The sequence below is a fragment of the Bidens hawaiensis genome, unplaced genomic scaffold (genome assembly GCF_021521415.1).
Source record: "Bidens hawaiensis isolate Kalapana, Puna unplaced genomic scaffold, B.hawaiensis_p1.1 tig00033581_1, whole genome shotgun sequence".
Taxonomy (NCBI): domain Eukaryota; kingdom Viridiplantae; phylum Streptophyta; class Magnoliopsida; order Asterales; family Asteraceae; genus Bidens; species Bidens hawaiensis.
Window position 1 is genome coordinate 164667 of NW_027495772.1, and position 23215 is coordinate 187881.

Genomic DNA, 23215 nt, shown 5'->3' on the forward strand with positions numbered 1-23215 from the left:
TTGAATTCCTCCCATGTCATGCTAGAAGCAGCCTCTGCGCCACGCGCATGAGCTACTCCATTCCACCATGTAAGCGCTCTGGATTCCAGGACACTGGAAGCATATAGGGTTCGTCTTTCTGAGGGGCATTGGGTATGGAGGAAAGTGTTTTCAATCTTCTCAAGCCATTGGAGCATCACGGTGGCTCCTTCAAGACCTGTGAACTTCGGAGGGTTACCCGCATTAAAGGACTTAATGTTATAACTGGAGGTATTAGCATTGTTTTGGCTCAAAGCTTGGGCTATTGCGGCGGCCATTTCCTGGGAACGTTGCTGTCTACGCATGCGCGAGGCTTCTCTTCCCTGAAATCGGCGAGATAGCGGAGGCATTCTATAAAAATTTTAATTTTAGTTAATATCTTGGTTTTAGCGCAAAGTTTTAATCTTATAAAGCTTGGTTTCACGGAGTTAGATACTATCAAAAGTTAAAGTAAAATAAATGATCCTAAATGCAGACTTAATAAAGGTAACAAATTCGAATCAAGAACCGACAATTCACGTATCACCATGACTTTCTGAATTCCCGATTTAAAATATACGAGCAAACGAGTATTGGAGATTGACGATTCATGTATCACCATGACTTTTCAATCCTCAATATAAAACATACAAGAAAATGAGTATTGGAGGTTGACAATTCATGTATCACCATGACTTTTCAAGTCTCCAACCTCAGAACATAATCGTAAATGGAAATTGAAAATCAACTATTCATGTATCACCATGACTTTTCGGATTTTCAACCCCAACAAACGAATATGTAAGTAAAATCAATAAAAATCGAAATTCAACAAAAGTCGAAATATCGCGAAATAAAACATAAAATCATATACTGCGCAAGCGCGAGCATATTCATAAATAACGAGTAATTAACAATAAGCGCGCAAACATGAGATTTCTCTCATGCGCGAGAAGGGACTCTTAGGTATTCTAGGCCGTTACGTCTAACCACCTATCCTAAAGTCAACGAGCTCTGATACCAATCTGTAACACCCCGACCAAAGGCGGATTATACATCGGGGCGCCACATATTGCTTCATTACTCGCGACACTATTGGTGTCAATATTTATTAATACACATTTTATCGCACACGCGCAGCGGGGAAAATAAAGAACATAAATCAAACATAAATCAATATATTATAAATTATAACATTCAAACAACATTAACTTGTCTTGATACATTTTAATTCTAGGTCCAAAAGTAAAAACGTCCTACGTGTCCACAAGCTCCAAAACAGCTACTGCAAACCTGAACATGTGTTAAAATAAACGTCAAACACTTGCGTGTTGGTGAGAAATCAAGTTTAATAGATAATCATAGATAATCACAGTAAATCTGCGCGCAACACGTGTATGTCTAGAGTTTAACAAGGGTGTAATCAGATTGTGATCAAGCCTAAGATAGTTCATAGATCATAGTTCAATCCATGCTCCCAATTGAGCATAAAAACGAGAAAACATCTGTGCAAGTGTAAACAAAGAAAACCGTAAACGATAGGTCTCCCGTGTTCAACTAATGGTACCAACGGAACTGCGGAATAGGCCGAACAAAGCGGTTAATGATACACACATACAAATAAACAGCCAAGTAAACGTCCTCAACACATGGGATACTGCGCGACTAAAGTTCATAAACAAGTTTAAGACTCAAGTTTTGTATGAACACATGAACATCCCAAAGCATTTAAAATAAAAAGGGATTAGATACGAGATAACTCACATGATAAACGATGCGGTGATAGATAAAGCAAGAACCAACTTTAAACAAGCACAAGTTAACCTATAAATAAGATTATTGTTTTAATGATTTGTTTTAAGTCTTGATTATAAGTTAGCATAATTAATAAGTAAACTATTATATATAATATATATTACCGGAAAAGCAGGAAGAACAAGGAGGAAGACGGAGGCAGAGAGGGGGGCGGCAGGAGGACAACGGCAGAGAGCAAAAAGGGAGGAAGAGATAATAAGTGTAGTGTGTGAAGTGTTAAGAAAATACTACTATTATTTATAGAAAAACCCTAGGAGACACAATCCTAGAAAAGGGGAAAAGATCTCAAAAAGCAAAAGATATCAAAAAGCATAAGAATCCAAAAGCAAAAGATATCAAAAGATATGGCAGCTGCAGGGGGCAAGATAAAGCTGACAGGGAACAGTAACAGGCATGGGCGGTTCAGATAAAGGTACTGGATAAAGCATGGCAAAAGCAGATCTCAAAAGATAATGTCAGTCACTTTATCTGCCAACCAATGGGGTTGGTGCGCATGCTGCGCCGAAAGTAACTTTTCAGACATAAAGCAGATTAGGTCAACAGCTCAAAAGATAAGACAACACAAAAGCAAACGGCTAGATTTAAACAGAAGATACAAGGGTTAAGCGCGGGAAGGCTGAGTGCGCGAGCGCGAGGGCTGGCACAACAATCCTTAGCGTACTGCGGGAAGAATCACAAATCCTTAGCGTGCTGCGTGAAGAACAAGAATTCTAAGCGCATCGCGGGAAGAACATACATTCTTAGCGCATTGCGGGAAGAACATGCATTCTTAGCGCGCTGCGAGAAGAGTTCTCTTCACGCATCGCAGGAACAAGATGTCTTCACGCAGGCTTCCATGTAAGGAGTCTGGCGCGTGGAGCTGCAGACATCCTTAGGCGGAAAGATCCAAAGGACAAGAGGGAAGAGAAGGCGGAAAGAGAGAAGGAAGAGGGAGGGGACGGCGGAAAGAAAGAGGGAGAAAGAGGCGGGCAGGAAATATATATTATTATTAAAAATAAAATACAAGTATAAATATTAAATAATAAAAGAGAGATCGGGTCAGAGAAACGGGTACCTGGGTCGGGTCGGATCGGGGCAGATGTCACAGATAGGAGACATCACATTCTCTGATGTGTTGTCCATTTATATTTTGAGCTTAATTTAACCTAATCCGTATCACAGAAACAATGAAAACCATGCTAAGTTGTTTACCTGCTTACAACCTGTTTCTTTATGTCATAATACAGCTGAACATGGATCTAAGTGACAGTCACTTAATTAGTATGATTCCTGTTCAGATCTTTTCTAAAACATGTAAGTCCCTGTCAGACTGAAATTTGATCCCGTGTATTCTATCTCAAACTTTGATTTTACTTATGTCGTATTATGGTTTAATACCTGGTTACTTGATCGTTGATCATATTTATTTTAACGCTTTAAAGGAGGTTTTAAAAGTTAATGGCAAAATGTTCAATTTATAAGGGCTTGTTGTGTAACTTTTAATATAAGTGAAGTTGTGAAATTATAGGCGAACTTATTAAACAGGCGAAGTTAAGGGGTAAGCGAAGTTAACCCTAACTTCGCCTAGTTGAAGATAAAGACAGAGGCATGAGAGCTGATGGCAAGCCTTAGATGATAATGAAGTATAAGTCGATCCGGTGTCTAAAAGAAGTACCGATGAAACAAATGCCCAAGGATGTGCTCAAAGATCTGAAATGGTGGTACGTTGATAGTGAAACAGCTGAAGCAGTGATGGAGGATGAAGATGAACAAGAGTTGATGAGAGTGTATGATCCTATGCACTTAGTGAATTTGTCTCAAGCGGACTTGCAGGTGCTGAACGAGAAAAAGATATTTTACATTCCTGCTTGGAAAGAAGAAGCCAAGAAATACCAAAGAGTAGTTTCAGTTTGTGTACGAGAAGGCGTTCATGCTTGAAGACGGGAGATATGAGATTTTTGAGATTACGAGACACGTGATTGAAGATGAGATATGAAGCTACTGCCAAGGGGGAGTCTGTTGGTGCATGATGTCAGTAGTTCAGTATCTAGTGTCTGTAATAGTGTTAGTTGGATTTGTATTAATGTTTTGTTAACTTGTTTCACAAGTTCGCCTCTTATAAGCGAACTTGTGGAACAGGCAAAGTTATCAACAACTTCGCCTAACATGTTGCACAGACGGTGCATCAAACGACGAAGGATAAGGGGTAGGGCTGAAGCCGGTAGACCTAGAAGGCCACGAGTTTACATACAATGTCCGCCTCGACTTCAAAAGTACGAATAACGAGGCAGAATACAAAGAGTTTCTAGCGGGTCTCAGAATAGCAAAGAAGTTAGGGGCTAGACACCTGGAAGCCCATGTGGACTCAATGTTGGTGGAAAATCAAATTGGGGGTACATATGAAGCCAAAGAAGACAAAATGGATTCATACCACACGCAAGCTAAAACACTCATGCTAAGTTTCACAACATGCAAAGTAATACATATAAAGCGAAGTGAAAACAAATAGGCAGATGCGTTTACCAAATTGGCGTCAGTAAGCTTTGAACACTTAGGGAAAGACATCCGTGTCTAATTCATTGACAATCCTTCAGTCCCGCTAAAGAAGTCTGTGTCGTTTCTACAGGCACCACCAATTGGATGACGCCGATCGTCAACTTCTTATCCTCGGGCGCATTACCGGACAACTAGGAGGAAGCCAGAAAGATACTCCATAAAGCACTAAATTATCAAATGAAAGAAGGAATTTTGTATAGGCGATCTTACCTGGGATCACTCCTTCAGTGTATGGATCCGCAAGATGCAAATTATCTGCTTAGAGAAATTCATGAAGGTATTTGCGGAATTTACTCAAGGCCAAGAATGGTGGTGGAAAAATTCATGAACACGGGGTATTATTGGCCTTGTATGCACGTGGATGCAGAAAGACAAATTCGCAAGTGTCGCGCATGCCAACGACACGCGCCAAATACTCTTCGACCAAAAAAACATGATACCAGTAACGCCAGCATGGCCATTCCACAAATAGGCTATCGGTATCACAGGTCCGTTCCAGAAGCGCCAGGGCGGGTGAAGTTCTTAATAGTCGCCATAGACTACTTCACCAAATGGATCAAAGCAAAGCCACTAGCAACCATCAAAGCCGCCAGCATTAAGCAATTTATTTGGGAATTCATCATCTGCCGTTCTGATTTACCAATGAATATCGTCAGCGATAATGGTAGACAATTCGCAGACCAGCGCACCAAAGCCTGGCTTTCAGAATTGAACATACATCAAACGTTCACTTCCGTAGCACACCCACAATTTAATGGTGAAGTCGAACGCGCTAACGTAGCATCGTTGATGGTATCTAGCTGAGACTCGATGGTTACAGGTCAGGATGGATAGACCAAGTCGCACGCGTAATTTGGGCCATCCGCACACAAAAGAATATAGGCAACGCGGAAACACCGTTCAGCCTAACTAATGGAACATAAGCGATGGTCCCGGCGGAAATAGGTCCATCCTCACTGCGTCTTGACGGTAGATAATGATAATGAAGCAAAGGCGTATAGACCAAATGCTTTTGGAAGAACGTCGGAAGTTAGTTGAAATGTGCGTGCAGAATTACAAACGCCAGCTCCAGAAATATCGTGACGTAAAAGTCAAAATTTGTGAGTTCAATGCAGGAGATTATTTGCTCCGCAACAACGAGGCATCAATGGCGCATGCACCAGGAAAGTTGTCACCAACTTGGGAAGGGCCTTATCAAATAGAAAAGGTCCTAGGCAAAGGCGCATATGCGCTGATTCAACTCGATTGCTCACTGGGTCCAAGAACATGGAACGCGGCGCAGCTGTGAAGGTATTATATGTAAATCGATTTCATTACTATGTAAAAGCGGGCCAAGGGCCATGTGTTGTTAATGAGTATCCGCGATTGACAATTTTTGTTTGGCAAAAGCATAACATTCAAATACAACAAAGAATATGAGAAATTTTTTAAACAAAAAGTTTTTCATTAACATAAGGAAATATTTCCAAAAGGCGGATACAACACCCGCCTAACAAGTGTAAGGATTCTATAAAAAACTAATCCTACTCTACTTATACAAAACTAATCTAAACGAAGAGAAACTTCATAATCTACTATGTCTTCCGCTTCCTCCTCCGCTGGATTTCGATGCGAAGTAGCACCATCGCCTGCCACAGAAGAAGGACCCGCCTTAGATGGCTCCAACAACTCCTTCAGCTTCTGCACGCCATCTTCCTCCTTGGTATACTGAGGGATGACAGACAAGATGGGAAACGAAATGGCATCATATGTAGCCTCGGCAGCTTGATACTCCGCTTCCACATCAACGCCATGGAGCGCGTAGAGTTCCAGAGGAAGTTGATCTCGTACATGTGTCATAGCCTCCTGGAATCCCGCCTTGTGCCCCAGCTGCTGCGCAGCCGTCACAATCCGCCCAACGCTCAAGGTTATTGCATCATCTGTTATGATGTCGTGGGCAAACTATAATAAAAACATACATAAGAAACAACACAAAGAATAGATATATTGAATAGTGAATAAAAAAGAAAAAAAAAAGAGGATATACCTTGCGAAAGGCTTGCTTTAGCAACCAATCGCGGTCACGGTGGCGACGACACACTGAGCAATTAATGACTCAGTGGTCTACTCACGAGTGGCAATCGCGTCTGCCAGCTTGCCCGCATCCACCTTCCTGACCGCCAATTCTTCAACCTACTTGCGCATGTTGACGTTTTCTTGTTCATGCATGGTCGTGGCCTTCCTTACTGCTAGAGTTTAAGCGCGTGCATCAACAAGATCTTCGTTAGATTTCTTTCATGCAGCCTGAAACCCTTTGTAGCGTTCAGTGCGCTCACGGATAGACTCCTCCAAGTCTTCCTCTGCCTTCACTAACCTTCCTTAAAAAGAAGTCAAAGCATGGCGGTGCTCCTCCGCTTCACGGCCCGCCTTCCAGGCGGCCTTCTCTCCACTCTTCACAGTAAGCTCCATCTCTCTTCACAGCAAGCTTAATCTTTTTCGCATGCAAAGCTTGATTATCGCAAACGAGCTCTGCCAAACTAGAGAGACCTCGGATGGTGTCGTATATGGCGTCATAAACCAAATCGTTGCGAGGCTGGAACTTGTGAGCAACTCGTTCCCAGGAGGAAACGCATGCTCCAAAAATTCGACATACACAGCCAGATCTTCAAAATTAGCGTCGTAAGTGATGTTCCACTTGGGCTGATAAGCTTGTTCAGCTTCGATGGAATCACGAGAGATTACATTTAAATCCTCCACCACACCGCAGCACCGACTCCGCTGCTATCACCAAGATAAAAAAATTTACCACGCACAACCGCCCCAATTTGAAAAGGGGGCGACTGAACATCCTCATCACCGTCCAGGAAAAGGTCCTTGGGTGGTGAAACCTCCATAGACTTCAAAAAGTCAGTAAATGATATAGACCAGGTGTAACACTCACTGACTTCACTGACTTCCTAGATGGAAACTCAGGTGACTTGTATACGGTCGTCGTCACGGGTTGAAAAATTGACGCCGAAGTTTCGACCTCATGCGGAACAAACAACTCCACCGTCATAGGCACTGACATCACAATGTTTTTGGCCACAGACGGGCCAACCATACCCGACGTCATTGGAAAAGTCACCGATTGAACAATGTGCAAGGCTTCAGATGAGTCTCCCACGCTCGTCATATTAGGAAAACAAAACATCGCGCCGCTAGCCGTCAAAGATACACCGTCTGGCGCAACAACTTCCGTTTGCCCTTCTTCTCTAGGCTGCATCTCCATAAAAATCAAACAAGAGTAAGACCAAGTGAAATGGGAAATAATCAAGAAGTGGACCTAGCTTAAATACATGGAGACTTAACCATACCACTTAGCTTCACGAACCCGTCAAGACGGGGTTTCTTGAAAAGAGGAACTTCCTCCTCTTCCTTGTCATCGGTCACCACCGTGAACCCCGCATGGTGGGACAGTGAACGCTTCAGCATTCACGGCGGAACCAACTGAGGAATCATGGGACACCAGGGTATGCACAACAGTTAGAGGCTGAAAGACTGAAGACAACATAATGCCTTCAGTAACATGGCTGCTAGCGGTTGGGAGTGAATTTGTGTCCACGACAGTCTTAGACTTATCCAGAACCTTCGCGGATGACACGAGAGGAGGGCCAAATGGCACATAAGAGATGGCGATGTCATCATCATCCTCTACAAGGGGCCTTTTATTAGGGCCCTTTGAGAAGGCATCCATCTTCTGTCGCCGCCTTGTGACTCCTTCCCTCCGCATTTAGGAACGAGCACAATATGAGATCTTTTACCTGTAAAATACGAATACATGCATTAGTATGTTATATGGTTCAAGTAATAGTGATATGGCGTCAAAATAGCTTACCCTTTCTTGGGTTAACAAAGCTGGGAGGTGGCGGCGGCCGAGGTGGCAGTGTTTGGTTTATAGGAAGGGGAAAAACAAAGTTATGAGCCGTCCAAGTTAGAATCGGCTCCTCCCGGGGACCAAGCTCCCGCCGGTAGAGGATCTTCACACCCTCAGGCGAAGGTTGTAACAACAGAAACAAATCATCCTCCTCTAAAAAAACAGTAATAACTGTTATAACAAAAACAACAAAAATAACAAAGGTTATCACCTTGACCACCATTATGGATGTAAAGCACCATCATGGGCTTGCCCCAGATGCGACTCATTCAAAACAACAACAACACACGCTCCGGATACTGACGGAGTGGAGAAAGGCTATCCTTCGAAACATTATACCAGTCAACACCAGTATACGGAACTGGTTTAGGTTGCGGAAGCTCTTTGCCTTCAACAAAGTGCATTTCATGAGGAACCACACGCTCAGTAACGTAGAAGAAGAGACTCTTCCACTCATGTAGGATCTTGGGCATGTCAAGAGCGATGGCTTTGGCGCTAGAATGGGTAAACAAATTTTACCAGCCTTAAGAGTTGCACCAATGGTAGAAAGACACCAACTTGTCAGCCGAAGGGGTTATATCCAGGCAGTGACAAGTAAACTCGAAACGACGAAGGTGCTCCATTCTGAGAGGATGTAGCTGCGTCAGATGCAACCCAAACACATTCAAAACCTCCAACTGAAAACAGGTGATGGGCAATCGAAAGTTGCCAAGAATAAAAAACTCCCTGTACACGCCAATCTTGCTGGCAGGAGCTTGCATCACCGTTTTGCCTTGAGCCGGCAATTCCGGCTCTAAAATGGGGTTAAAGCAAAATTCTTGACCACCTCGTCAAATTCGGAGCGCGACATCCGACTCCCGACAAACTCCGTAGTATGAGGCCACTTAGAACCTTTCTCCTTATTCGGCTGAGAAGAACCACAGGAAAAAACCAAAAGGTTCGTCTGAGCAAAGGAGAGTATGAGATGAAAAGAGGGAAAATTGAAATGAAGATGAATAGGAGAAGAATGAAAACACAACACCTCCTTTTATACCCATCGCAATTAATGCCGGGGAGTAAAATCGAGGCAGAAAAATGTGTTACAGCTAGGCGCATCACCGGGATTCTCGCCCACGCGTCTGACACAGACGAAAAAACTACTTGCAAGATGTAACTGTCATCAAACATGTCACATCTCCCACGCCCTTATCCTGACATTCATTAAATTCATTTCTCTCCGCCAAGGACACGTGTAATTTCAAATATTACCACAACACTTAATAAAAATCATCAATACAATTATGATGGAAAAAAGGCACCGCATAAAGAAGGTTCATATTAACCTCCCGTCATAAAAGGATGCGCTAAGGAAGGTTCACAATCACCTCCTTCCATAAAAGGCTCCGCCTAAGGAGAGTTCACAATAACCTCCCGCATAAAAGGGCTTCGCCCAAGGAAGGTTCACAATTACCTCGTGCCATAAAAGGCTCCTCATAAGGAATGTTTACAATAAACTCTCGCCATAAAAGGCTCCGCCTACGGAGCTACTTCACGAAATATTAGCTCCCACAGTGGAATATACCGGGGAAACCTTCAAAGAACACCCAACAACATCGACTCAGTCCATAACTCCCCTCATTTGAAGGCAGCAACGGACTGGGGGACTTTTCGAGGAGGGTACTAAACCTACCCATAAACATAACATAACTCCACTGGCTATTGGGTCATGCGCCATGCAAAGGTCATGGCGCTAGATGTTATATATTCAGGCGCCAAACATTCCCTGACACCTCGAGAATGGGAGCGCCAAAGATCTCCATGATCATGGTGCAAAAAGGAGACATATTCATTGTAAAGAACGACCAACCAATGAGTAATGGACAACACATAGTCAATAGTACGACATGTTAATATCAGACGACCATGATGTCCACCAACTATCCTTAATGCACATCTAAGAAACCTGATTGTTGGATTGTCTAACAGGGCAGATGGCCAAACCCTTTCTCTCATCTCCAACGGCTATAAATACCAAACTACCTCCAAATGGTAAAGGATCCAGACTTTTATTTATCATAACTATCTAGAAAAGTATTGAATTATAACTATCAATACTGATCTCACGCCTGATGGTGGTTACTAGAGGACTCCCCACATTCCCTCTTAAGGAGCTCATGGTGTTTTGTTTTGTCGATAAACTGCTCATTTGCGCCGAAGAATATTTAACCCATCGTGGGATATACTTAATCATCACCCTTAAACTAAGCAAATAGACTGAAGGGGGATTTCATGTTTCTTCAGGTGGGATCGAATGAACACTTAAAAACTCTAAAATAATTATTTTTAACTTTTTATTTTTTTTAGTTTCTTTGTTTTCCATTATTCTTATATGTTGATATTGTCAAAAAAAAAATAAAACCCTCGTCCGTGTTGTGCATATGCGCAATAGTGTGTATTATATATATGCAAGAGTGTTGTATTGCATAGAATACAATATTATTACACATATCTGATACACAACATTGTATATATTCTTGTATATACGCAATATAAGACTAATGTACAGATCGAATACACATTAGTACGTATGTGTACCACAACACTAATTCATATGTGCACTACATCGACTTTTATTTTCTTTAATATTTTTTTTTTGCATATAATACAACACTGCAGCACATATAAATACTCTAATAACGAAAATATGCAATTAAACAATACTGAACATAAAAATACACAATATTACACATAGGTCTGTGCAACGGTTCAGAACCTCGAGAACCGAACCGGAACCGGAACCGAAAATGACTAAAAAATAGAACCAGAACCGGAACCTATTATAGTAAAACGGTTCGGTTCCAAAACCACTAAATACATGTGTGCATTACAACGTCTTTTTTTTTAATTTTTTTATTTTTCCTTATGAAGAGTAACAAAACATAAGAAGAATGGAAGAAACGAAAATTTGAAAAAATATTTTTATTTTTTATTAAAAATAATTTTTTAGGAGTTTTTAAGTTTTCTCTCTAAGGATGAGTTTTTTCTTGATCCTCTCCCTACACACACGCGCACGTGTGTGTGTGTGTGTTGTTACTTTTAGGATGCTTTTAGAACTAGTACATCATTGAGAACCACGAGAATGACATAATACAATTGTACATTGTGCATAGATTCATATAATATAATTTAGAGATAATGGGACATGGAAATATAAGAAGTTTCATAACTGTGATATCTACCACATTTAAAGCACGAGGTATGAACACATTAAGCGATTCTCTCAGTTCTAAATATAATCCTGGGTGCTGATATGAACAATCCTATATATGAATACACAGACATTGTAAATATTTGAGGCCACATTAGGGAATATTTCAAACATTTAAAAGAATAAAACATGGCATATGTTGTGTTTGTAGAATCATGTATAAATGTTTGCAATACTAGTTGTGAAATGTGACACTAGTGTTAGAATAATCTTTTATTCTATTTTTGGTTATATTTTGATAGGGTGCTAAGCAACAACAAGCTTAATGGAACTCTTGATATTGGTAACAGCTTTAGCAGTGACTTGATCGTGGATCTCAAAAACAATTCAATTAGTAACTTGGTACAAAGTTCCGGATATAATTTAAGCTTAAAGTAAGAGCTTAAATAAAACCTAGCTAGAAATGGAAACGTGAAACGTATTTCACAACCTTACTAAAAGATTTTATTGTACAACCTTGCAGCATTGACATTAATCCGATTTGTGAAGGTGGATCAATAGGAATATATTGTACAGTCCGAAAGCCAAATATACCAAACAATTTACCAATAAATAGGTGTCCACCTCTTAAATGTGGTTCATCTAAAATACTTAGTCCCAATTGTAAATGCACAAATCCATACACAGGAACCATATATTTTTTCTCACATTCTTTCTCAAACTTGGATAATGCAACCTACTATACAAAATTGCATGATACTTTAATGTCAGCCTTTAATTCGAGTCAACTTCCAGTTGACTCAATTGCTCTTTCTAGTGCAACTCTTGATGAGTTTAACTACCTTCAATATAGATTGCATATTTTCCCCTCTAGTCAAGATTATTTTAACCGCTCATCAGTGGCTTCGATAGGGACGATTGTCAACCACCAACTGTTTCCTCTCCCATTTTATGGGCCATTGTTCTTTCTTGATGAAAACTATTGCTGTTTTCCAGGTATTTTCAGTTTAAATACGCCAAAAAGTATATTTGAAGTTTAACATTCTGACTTTTGAGTATCCATAGAAAACAAGTCATCGAGTCATGGCGCTATTATTGGGGGTGTTGTTGGTGGTTTTGTGGTCCTGTTGCTGCTAGCTTCGGCCATAAGTTATGGGATCTATCAGAAAAGACAAGCAACAAAAGCAAAACAAAATACTCCTTTTGGTAAGACAATTAATTAAGTTGATAATATGTTGGGGTGTAAACGTATCGAGCAGACTCGAGCCTGAGCTCCGGGAGACTAAAGCTCGAGCTTAGTAATTGAAACTCATGCTTGGGCTTGTTTATTAAAGAAACTTATTTTTAGGCTAGGCTTGATTCGAGTTTTTAGCGAGCCGATCTCGAGTAGTATTATTTACCACATCAAGAACAAGAAAAAGTGGTAAAAGAAAGAGTGCTTGTTGCTCGAACAAATATGTGTGACCCATTTTGCGGCATTCTTGAAGCAGTCTGTTTTGACCTGTTGGTGAACCCACCCAATTTTCCAACATATAGGACATTATTGTTTTCACAACGAGCTCATGCGCTTACATCTGCATATCATGTAATAATTCAGGAACATGGGGGTGGACAATGGCAATGAAGCGGGCGGTGTACCTCAACTAAAAGGCGCAAGATGGTGTTCGTTCGAAGAACTAAGAAGATGCACCAACAACTTCTCAGAAGATAACGTAATTGGATCAGGGGGCTATGGAAATGTATATTAATTTCATAACCTTGCTATTTTATTATTTGCTCACGAAGAAATTTCTAAATCGGTTAATATGTTAATTGCCAGGTGTACAAAGGGACTCTTGACACTGGTCATGTAGTTGCAATTAAAAGAGCTAAACAAGGGTCATTGCAGGGTGCTAAAGAATTTAAAACTGAAATTGAGCTTCTTTCGCGTATTCATCATAAAAACGTTGTAGCGCTTGTGGGTTTTTGTTATGAGCAAGGGGAACAAATGCTGGTTTATGAGTTCATTTCAAATGGTACTTTAAAAGATAATCTTACAGGTAAATGTACTTGTTGCCAAGCCTTTTTATTTAGCTAAAAAGAAAATGTCAAGTATTTACTTAAGAACGGGCCAGTTCAGTTGTGGATTTTACTGTAACAAGTCAAACAATAATGATAAACATATTTAGCTAAAAAGAAAATGTCAAGTATTATAGCAAGTTGTTCAAAGTGTATTTTAAGTCTAAAAATCTCATGAATCATTTTTTATTAAACAAGATAAGTAGATAACTAATAAAGCTAATATAATTTTTGCAATCATATATTAAACACTAATTAATTAATCATAGAAAGGGTATGTAACCTAAACGGCATTCCTTGTCTTAAAATTACCTGTTTTGATCATTTACCCAACCCGCTCAGCCCATCAATTATTCCACTTGTAATATGGCTTGTAAAGGGATCGAAGGAACACACAAAACATGTTCGTTTTCGTTTATTTAAATTTAACCAAACAAACGATCAAACATAAACAATCAATCAAACGAATGGGGTTTTATTGTACGTATTTCGTTCGTTAAGAAAATGAACATGCTCGTTCTCGTTTATGCTAGTTCGTAAATAGTATAAATTAACGTTTCAAGAAAATAAATGAACAAACATAACTGAATGAACGAGGCATATGTTCATGATTATTCATTTAACGCTAGATTCTTTTACACGCCCACCTCTAATATAGGATGAGTATAGAACGGAAAACATGTTTCCGTTACTTACATATGGAAACATCAAAGAACTTTAAAAATTCATTTTTCTTGCTGTAAACTATCATATTTCAGCTTAGTTTTTAAATTATTAAAACAGTTTATTACCATTATGTATATTTGTAAACTATATTTTGTATTTATGGATAATATTAGTTTGTTAGGAGAAATCCCGAATGGAATGGGATTCCCTTATGTATTTAAGTGATTGATTATTATAATGAGAAGGCAAGCAATTATAACATTCTACATGGTATCACTAGCCTAAAACCTAGCGCCGCCAACAACCAGTCGGTATTTTCTTTTCCGGCGGTACTTCGATCCTCCTCTACTCTCGTCACTTCCCTAATGGATTCCAAACTCCACCTCGCGCTCACCGTCTCCAACATCAAGACTGTTATTCTAATCACTCTCGATAACGAGACGGGCCAATACACTTCTTGGTTAGAATTATTAAAGATTCATTGTCGTGCCTATCAAGTTTATGACCATCTCTTACCTAAAACCTCATCTACCGCTGCCTCCGCTGCCTCCTCTTCATCGGAAAAACAGAAGGATGAAGAGGTAGCCGCCGCCTTTGCTGATGCTGATATGTGGGATCGATTGGATGCCATAGTCCTTCAATGGATCTATGGCACCATCTCTCAAGACCTCATTAATACTATCCTTAAACCAAACACAACTGCTAGTGAAACTTGGGTAACCTTCGAAACTCTCTTCCAGGACAACAAATCGTCCCGATGCATCTACCTCACACAAAAGCTCAATAACACCCGGCTCGACAATTTCGACACCATGGCAGCCTACTGTCAAGAGGTCAAGATCCTATGTGATCAACTTGCCAATGTCGATGCCCAGCTCACTGACGCAAAGATGGTTCTACAACTTATCACCGGTCTCAATGCGCAATATGAAGGAATTGTTATGCTTCTGTCAAACCTTCAACCTATGCCAACATTCCATGAAGCTAGATCCAAACTGATGCGTGAATACGACAGAGAAGCTAACATGTCTCTTCATGCTTCACAGAATGCGGGAATGACCCTTCATGCAACCACCTCTCACAAAACCGATAACACGAACCATCGGTTAGACAACCGACCTGCAGAAAATTCTCATGCTGAACGCGGTCGCGGACATGGAAGATCCAGGGGTAGGGGTCGTGGAAGATACGGTGGCCATGGCTCACCTAGCTGTGGGCAGCAACACCAAGTCCCACCATCGTTTTCCAACATGCATGGTCAGTGGGTATTTCAACCTGCATGAGGACATGGTTCTCAACCAGGTCAATGGTCTGCTCAACCTCCTTGCCCATACCCCACTACACCTCGTCCGAGCGGGAGTCAAGCATCTGGTATTCTTGGCCTGAGACCTAATCAGGCATATACAGCAAGTTGCGCTCCTACTGATATAATTAAGAAATTATAATTTACTATAAAACGATTACAATAGAGTGGCAGGCAAACGGGCAACAAGCTGCGCCGCAACCCCCTTTTGAATAGCAAAGCTAATCCTGCTAAAAACGAAGTTCTGGGACCTAGAAGCTGAAGAGGTCCCGTGTACGACGCGCTAAACCCTACTCAAAAATTTCACAGCATCTGGGGCCAGGAAACCAAATGTATCAAAGGCAAATGGTAGAAAGACATGTTGATTATCTAAACAAGCTTTCTCATGTTTAACAACTTTGCCCGATTCAGCCTTCAACGCAGCCTTACCCACAACAAACCCACGTTCCCTGAGCCCAACAAGAGGAGACAATCCTGTAAGATCTACACAGGCGTGTGTCCCCCTGTCCACCCGAACACAAGAATATCAGCTGGTCGTAAAGTGGACCTCCCTTCAAGAGGATCCGTGAGAAAGTTAATAGGGGCCTCCTTTTTAGCAGAAATCTCTGCCCATTTAAGAACATCACACAGAACATCCCTAACCAAATCATGTCTGTATTTAAAGCCAGGCAATTCTTTGCAATGCATCGCATGGTCACCAAAATAATCCAAACAGACCTTGCGACAAATTGGGCAAGGTTCATCAGTCGAGAACATAGGGATCATTAACCGGTACTTAAGGATAGCCCGATACTCCAAACTCGACATACGTTGGCCTAATCCTTCAATGGGGATGGCCGTTAGAAAATCCTGAGCCCGAGGAGCCCGAAGGAATTCAAACACCGCCTTTTGGCGAGGGGATAGATCAAACTTTACTTCTAAACTCTTAACGATTCCACTAAATAAGGCACTCGCCACAACATGTTGGGCTTTAGGGGGGCGGTGTCCTTATTAGAGAACCCGCTAAGATCAAAATCTGAAAGTGAAGTACGTAAACGATCAATCGCACACCCATAATCAGAGTCCAACCCATAAATATCACAACCCCGAAGAATATGGTCTTGCAAACACCACGACTGTGCTCTCGAAGCCACAAAAGCATATGTAGATACATCCTCGGCCGAACCCCCATAACGGGTCGGAAGTGATGCCAACCTCCATTGGAGATCCCCAAAGAATGGACCTCCATAAACCACGATGTCCTCAATCTCCCTTCGAAGACCATTGTCAAATATAGAAACAGCTTCCCCCACATACATAGGTTGGCACGTTCTCAAACCGAACAAAAGCTTGGCGACTCCCATACATGAGCGAAGGAAAAGAAGCTCGCATTAAGGATCCCGAAGTCTTGGGAGACAGCTCATCAGTTACACAGCGCTAGATGCCCTTTCATAGCCAAACTGCTGATAAACCCCGCATCCCGGCTTACAGCACCACCAAGGAGTTTCACGCCAATCACCGGCCTTCCAATCCCCCAAGGGAACAACCCCTCCTGAACCTTCACCCCATTACATGTTGGCCAAAATAACTCTGTTTTCTTACCGATATTGAGCAAGCCCTTTATACCATGTCACTCAACCCCCCGGAAACCCCATGGGTTATGGATAGCGGTGCCACCACCCACATGACAAACCAACTAGGTAACTTCACGTCTTACGTTAATAATGGCACTAATCGTAATATTATCGTTGGAAACGTGACTACGGTCCCCGTTTTTAGAAAGGGCAACCAAACCTTACCCCCACCCTTCCCATCACTTAAATTAACCAATGTCCTTTATGCCCTAATTTAATTCATAACCTTTTATCTGTTAGACGTTTAACTACCGATAATTTGGTTTCCATTGAATTCGATCCTTTCGGTTTTTCTTTGAAGGACCTCAAGACAAGGACCCCTATCCTCAGATGCAATAGTACCAGTGATTTATATCTCCTGACGCCACATATGCTTTCCAAAATCAACTCCCATTCGGCTAATATGGTGATCCCTCAAACACTGTGGCATCAACGTCTTGGACACCCTGGCTCATGTCCTTTACACTCACTCAAGAAGTCATCTTTTATTTCTTTTTCTAAGTCTAATAAACGTGTATGCGAACCGTGTGTTTTTGGGAAAAGTGTTAAACTCCCATTTATTAGTTCTTGCAACCATAATTTACCTTTGAAATTGTTCACAGTGACCTTTGGACCTCACCAATTTTGAGCTCCGGGGGTCACTGCTATTATGTTTTGTTTATTGACGACTTTTCTGATTTTCTATGGACATTTCCTATTAGTAGAAAATCCCAAGTTTTTTTTTCATATTTCAACACATTTACAATTTAATCCATACACAATTTGATAAATGCATTAAACAATTACAATGTGAGAATGGCAAAGAATACATTAATAACCCCTTTCACCAATTCTTTTCCCAACATGGCATGACGTTTCGTCTATCGTGCCCTCACACATCCTCACAAAATGGTAAAGCAGAGCGCAAAATCCGCACCATCAACAACATGGTTCGCACCCTCCTTGCGCAAGCCAATCTCCCTAACACCCACTGGCACTATGCTCTTGAAACCACCACCTATCTTCTCAATATCCTCCCAAGCAAATCAAATAACCTTAATAACCCCACCAATGTCCTATACAAACGTCAACCGCCATACACCCATCTTCAAGTTTTGGATGTCTTTGCTACCCACTTAAACCATCCAACACCATCCACAAACTTCAACATCGATCTAATTCTTGCGTTTTCCTTGGTTATCCACCGAACCATCGGGATACCGATGAGTCGATCTCACAACCCGTCAATTAATTACATCCCGTCGTGTAATCTTTGACGAAAATACCTTCCCTACGCAAAAACACCCGAACCGTATGTATTTTTTTCGAATCCACCTCATCCCACACTCTGGACTCACGTCCAACCCACATTCCCCAAGCCTCCTCACAAGTTACCAATTTTTCCCAGTCCAATAACACAAACCCCACCTCTACAATGTCAACTTCAAACACTCACGGACCACCTCATGGAAAACCTAACTCTTATCCTAAATCACCTATTCTAACCTATTCTCGTCGATACAAGACCACACCAGCCCCACCCAACCTCTAGCTCCTACACCCATCCATACCGTCCCCAATCAACAGCCTCAAACAACTCCTCCTACCTATCCCCCACCCCCACCCCCTCCAAGCCGTACAATGCGCCCAAGGGCGATGGATGGAATATCTAAACCAAAACATCACTTAAACCTTCATACCTCCTCTATTGAACCTTTACCTAAGTCGCCCAAAGCCGCCCTGTCCACAAAAGAATGGTGAGACGCATGACCAACGAGTACGATGCCCTTATTAAAACTAAGATGTGGGAGTTAGTCCCACGCCAACCCAATATGAATTTCATCAAATGTATGTGGTTATTCAGGCATAAATTCAAATCAGATGGGTCATTGGAACGCTATAAAACATGGTTGGTATGTGATGGTCATAGTCAGCAGGTTGGTATCGATTGCGGTGAAACTTTTAGTCTGGTTGTCAAACCAGCCACAATCCGCACAGTCTTTCGATTGCTCTATCTCAGCCTTGACCGGTGCATCAACTTGATGTCACCAATGCATTCCTACACGGGAACCTCAACGAGACAGTATATATGCACCAACCAATGGGGTTTCGGGACAATATGTTCCCTAATCATGTTTGCTTACTTAAAAAGTCGTTATACGGTCTCAAACAGACACCTCGGGCTAGGTACCAACGATTCACCGACTTCGTTCTATCCATTGGATTTAAACAAAGTCGCAGTGACAATTCACTTTTCATTTTTCACCACGGGGCGAACACCGCGCACTTGCTACTTTATGTGGATGACATTATTCTCACGACCTCATCAGAAAAAGTCTGAATTAGCCTGATGGGACGTCTTAGTTCTGAGTTTGCAATGAAAGATTTAGGTCCACTAAGCTATTTTTTGGGGATATCGGTCAAAAGAACATGAAATACTATGTTTCTATCTCAGCAAAGTTATGCCCCCGACGTCATAAATCGAGCCGGAATGACCTCTTGCAAACCGGTGGCTACTCCGGCTGACACCAAAGGAAAGCTTCCTGCCTCGGGACCCGAATTTGAAGATCCATCTCTTTACAGAAGCTTAGCTAGGGCCCTCCAGTGTCTAACGTTCATGAGACCAAATACTTCTTACGCTGTACAGCAGATTTGCATGCACATGCATTCTCCGCGTCTTCCTCACTTGGACAGTTTACGGCGCATCATCCGTTATCTTTGGGGGAACATCTCATCTCGGTCTCACCCTCGGACCACTCTCATCGAGCTTCTTACGAGCCTACACTGATGCTGACTGGGCAGGCTGTCCCGACACCCGTTGCTCAATGTTGGGATACTGTGTGTATTTCGGCAACAACTTACTTGCATGGTCCTCAAAACATCAATCCATGATCTCTCGCTCAAGTACTGAAGCAGAATACCGGGGTTTTGCCAATAAGGTTGCCGAAATTTGCTGGATTCGTAACCTCCTTTTGGAGTTACATCGTCCCCTTGTGACGGCCTCTCTAGTTTACTGTGACAATTTGAGCTCTATTTACCTTTCGGGTAATTCAGTCCAACATCAAAGAACGAAACATATAGAGCTAGACATTCACTTCGTTCGTGAACAGGTTCACCGAGGCCTGGTCTGCGTACTTGATGTGCCATCCCGGTACCAGATTGATGATATATTTACCAAGGGTCTTCCGAAAGCCTTATTTGAAGATTTACGTGCCAGTCTCAGCCTTCGAGAACCTCCAGCTTTGACTGCGGGGGTCTATTTGCATTATGTATATTTGTAAGCTATATTTTTTATATATGGATAATATTATTTTGTTAGGAGAAATCCCGAATGGAATGGGATTCCCTTTTGTATTTAAGTGATTGATTATCATAATGAGAAGGCAAGCAATTATAACATTCTGCACTGTTCATGCAGGTGAGGCAAGAATGAGGTTAGATTGGATAAAGAGGCTAAAAATAGCTCTTGATTCTGCTAAAGGTGTGACATACTTGCATGAGCTTGCAAACCCACCAATCATACACAGGGACATTAAATCAAATAATATTTTGCTTGATGTTCAATTAATCGCAAAGGTTGCTGATTTCGGCTTGTCCAAATTATTGGGAGATGAAGCAAAGGGTTATATTAACACTGATGTGAAGGGTACCATGGTAAGTGAAAACCCCTCTCTTTTAGTGGAAACCAAAATCGTCGAGCCATTAATAAGCAATGGGTCATATCTAATTGCATGGTTACATGGATACTGAATACTTTAGGACCCACCAGTTGACCGAAAAGAGTGATGTTTATAGTTTTGGGATTGTACTGTTAGAGCTGTTAACTGCAAGATCACCTATAAAAAACGGTAAATACATTGTGACAGAGGTTCAGGAGGCCATTGACAAGCCAGGATATCCAAATGGACTCTACGCGGTTCTTGACTCGGCTCTTGGTTCATTGCAAACACTTGGAGGTTTGACCAAGTTTGTTGATTTAACAATGAGTTGTGTCTAAGAGTCAGGAGCCGATCGGCCCAAAATGGGAGAAGTTGTGAGAGAGATCGAAAGCATTATAGATTTGGCGGTTTTAAGCGCTGGTGGTGACTCATCTTTGACTTTCTCAAGTCAAAGTACCGAAATGTTGGGGATCTTTATCATCCATATGGTGATTCGGTTTCGGATGCAAGCAGTCTGTCTGTGCCATTTGAAACAGAAATAAGGAGGTGAGTTTAAGGGGTGCTGCTTTTTACACTATGCAATAGTTGTATTGTATATATACAAACTCAGATTGTTAAAATGTGAATTTTGAAATATGAAATTATATAAACTTGTTGTTTGATGGTATATTTTGTAATAAAAACTCAGATTGTTAGATATTTTATTTGAAGCAATTATATGGTTACACTATGGTTGTATACTTTCTGTTCGAAAATCCAACGATTGGGCCGATACAATATGCTAACTGATAATGGGTTACTATTAAGGGATCAACTGCTATGGACGAAAGTGATGACACCGTCATTAGAAGAACATATGTATCTCTTAGGTAGTCTTGTTTCAGAACATTAACATTCAAACCATTAAATTTTGGTGAGTGATGTTTTATAATTTAGGTACTGGTTTAGGGGGTTGTGGGTAGATGAAAGAGAAAATTTGGTGATTTTTCTATATATTTGAAAAACTACTTTTCACCCCCCCCCCCCCCCCATAATTTGTTGAAAGTGGTTGTGAATTAAAGAAAGAGAAATATAAATGTATAAAAAAAATTAATTAGAAAGGATAGAGAAAATGTAGTGTTTTTAGTGTAATTTTGGATTTAAATATGATAGATTGGATGAGAATGCTCTTGTATCTATAATTAATCTACAATAATAATCTATAATATATAATTGAAACCTCTATTCTACCTGTCGCAATGTGGTCACCCCCACCCTTACCTCTATAGAGTCATCAGATTTTTTTATCTTTAAATGGTGCCCTCTCATTGATTTAGCCCAGTTTTGAGTTGTTTATGTACCCGGATACTCTTACACGGGTCATAACAACTCTCCTTAAATCATCTCATCTCCAATTCATGCACCATGGTTTTCATTCATTCACCATGGTTTTCATTCTAAAACCTAAAACCTTACAGTTTCTCTTTCATCGATTAATGCTCCGATGATGAAATCTCTGGTTTTTTCACATCTCCTCGCACTACCGGCTATGGACACCACCTCGCGGCACATTGCTTCCCTGCCACTGCCTATCGCCACAACCTTGCGCCACCACATCGATTCTTGTGGCTTTGATTTCCACCTCTCAGCCACCGTCCATCACCACCACCACCATCGAATTCAAACAACCAGCAATCATAGACGGATTCCAGACATTTATAGGTTTTGTTTTGATTTTATCTTGAATGTGCATACTTTTTCATAAGTTGTTCTTCTTGATTATAGTATATTTATAATAAAAATCTTATTAATAAAATGTATATAAATTATTGAATATTTATTATTGAATATTTACACTATGTATTTAAAAGAAAGCTTTATTATTAATAAAATGTATATAAATACCTTAAATATATTATTAGTTTAACATAAATATTTAAAACAAATATCTTTATATAAACTATGAAATCTTTATAAATAAGTAATTAAGTACCTTTATGTATTTTGTATAATTATAAGTATGTTATAAGCTTGATAAATAAAAGTTGTATTTCCAAGTAATAAAAATTAATTACAAATAGTTTTTGTATGATTATACTCGATCATTAAAATTTCCGAATCTTTACCTAGTCACTTATTTATATTCGTTTCCGTAATTATTCTTTAGTAGGACATCTCGTCGGTATTTCTTGAAGAGTTTGATCTTTCATCCACATTCTTATTATATTGTTTTCCTCGTTTGCTCGTCTGTTAAGGTGAGTAATCGCTCCCCTTTTTACTTATTTTTAAATCTTTTGGGGACATATGGGTATTTACAATATTTATCTATTATCTACTATTCAAAACCGCAACTATTTAATCCTTGTGTGTATATCAGTTTACCCAAAAATAAACTCCTATCTCCTTATGCATCCATCTTCAAACCCTAGGGTCTAAAATGCAAATTTATCATATAATCCATCAGACAATCTGGTTAACTCATACCCGTGACCCGATTTGTTTACCCGTATACCTGTTTATCAACTTGAG

General features: G+C 40.7%; 1 pseudogene across 1 annotated transcript; it reads left to right on the forward strand.

Moving 5' to 3' along the window:
- The first annotated feature begins 9287 nt into the window (after positions 1-9287).
- On the forward strand, positions 9288-21275 carry LOC143585138 (leucine-rich repeat receptor protein kinase HPCA1-like; annotated as a pseudogene). Its single transcript, XR_013144506.1, has 9 exons — positions 9288-9391; positions 11732-11863; positions 11953-12092; positions 12201-12425; positions 12495-12555; positions 13027-13168; positions 13249-13468; positions 20467-20706; positions 20759-21275. The product of XR_013144506.1 is annotated as a leucine-rich repeat receptor protein kinase HPCA1-like (transcript).
- The last annotated feature ends 1940 nt before the right edge of the window (positions 21276-23215 follow it).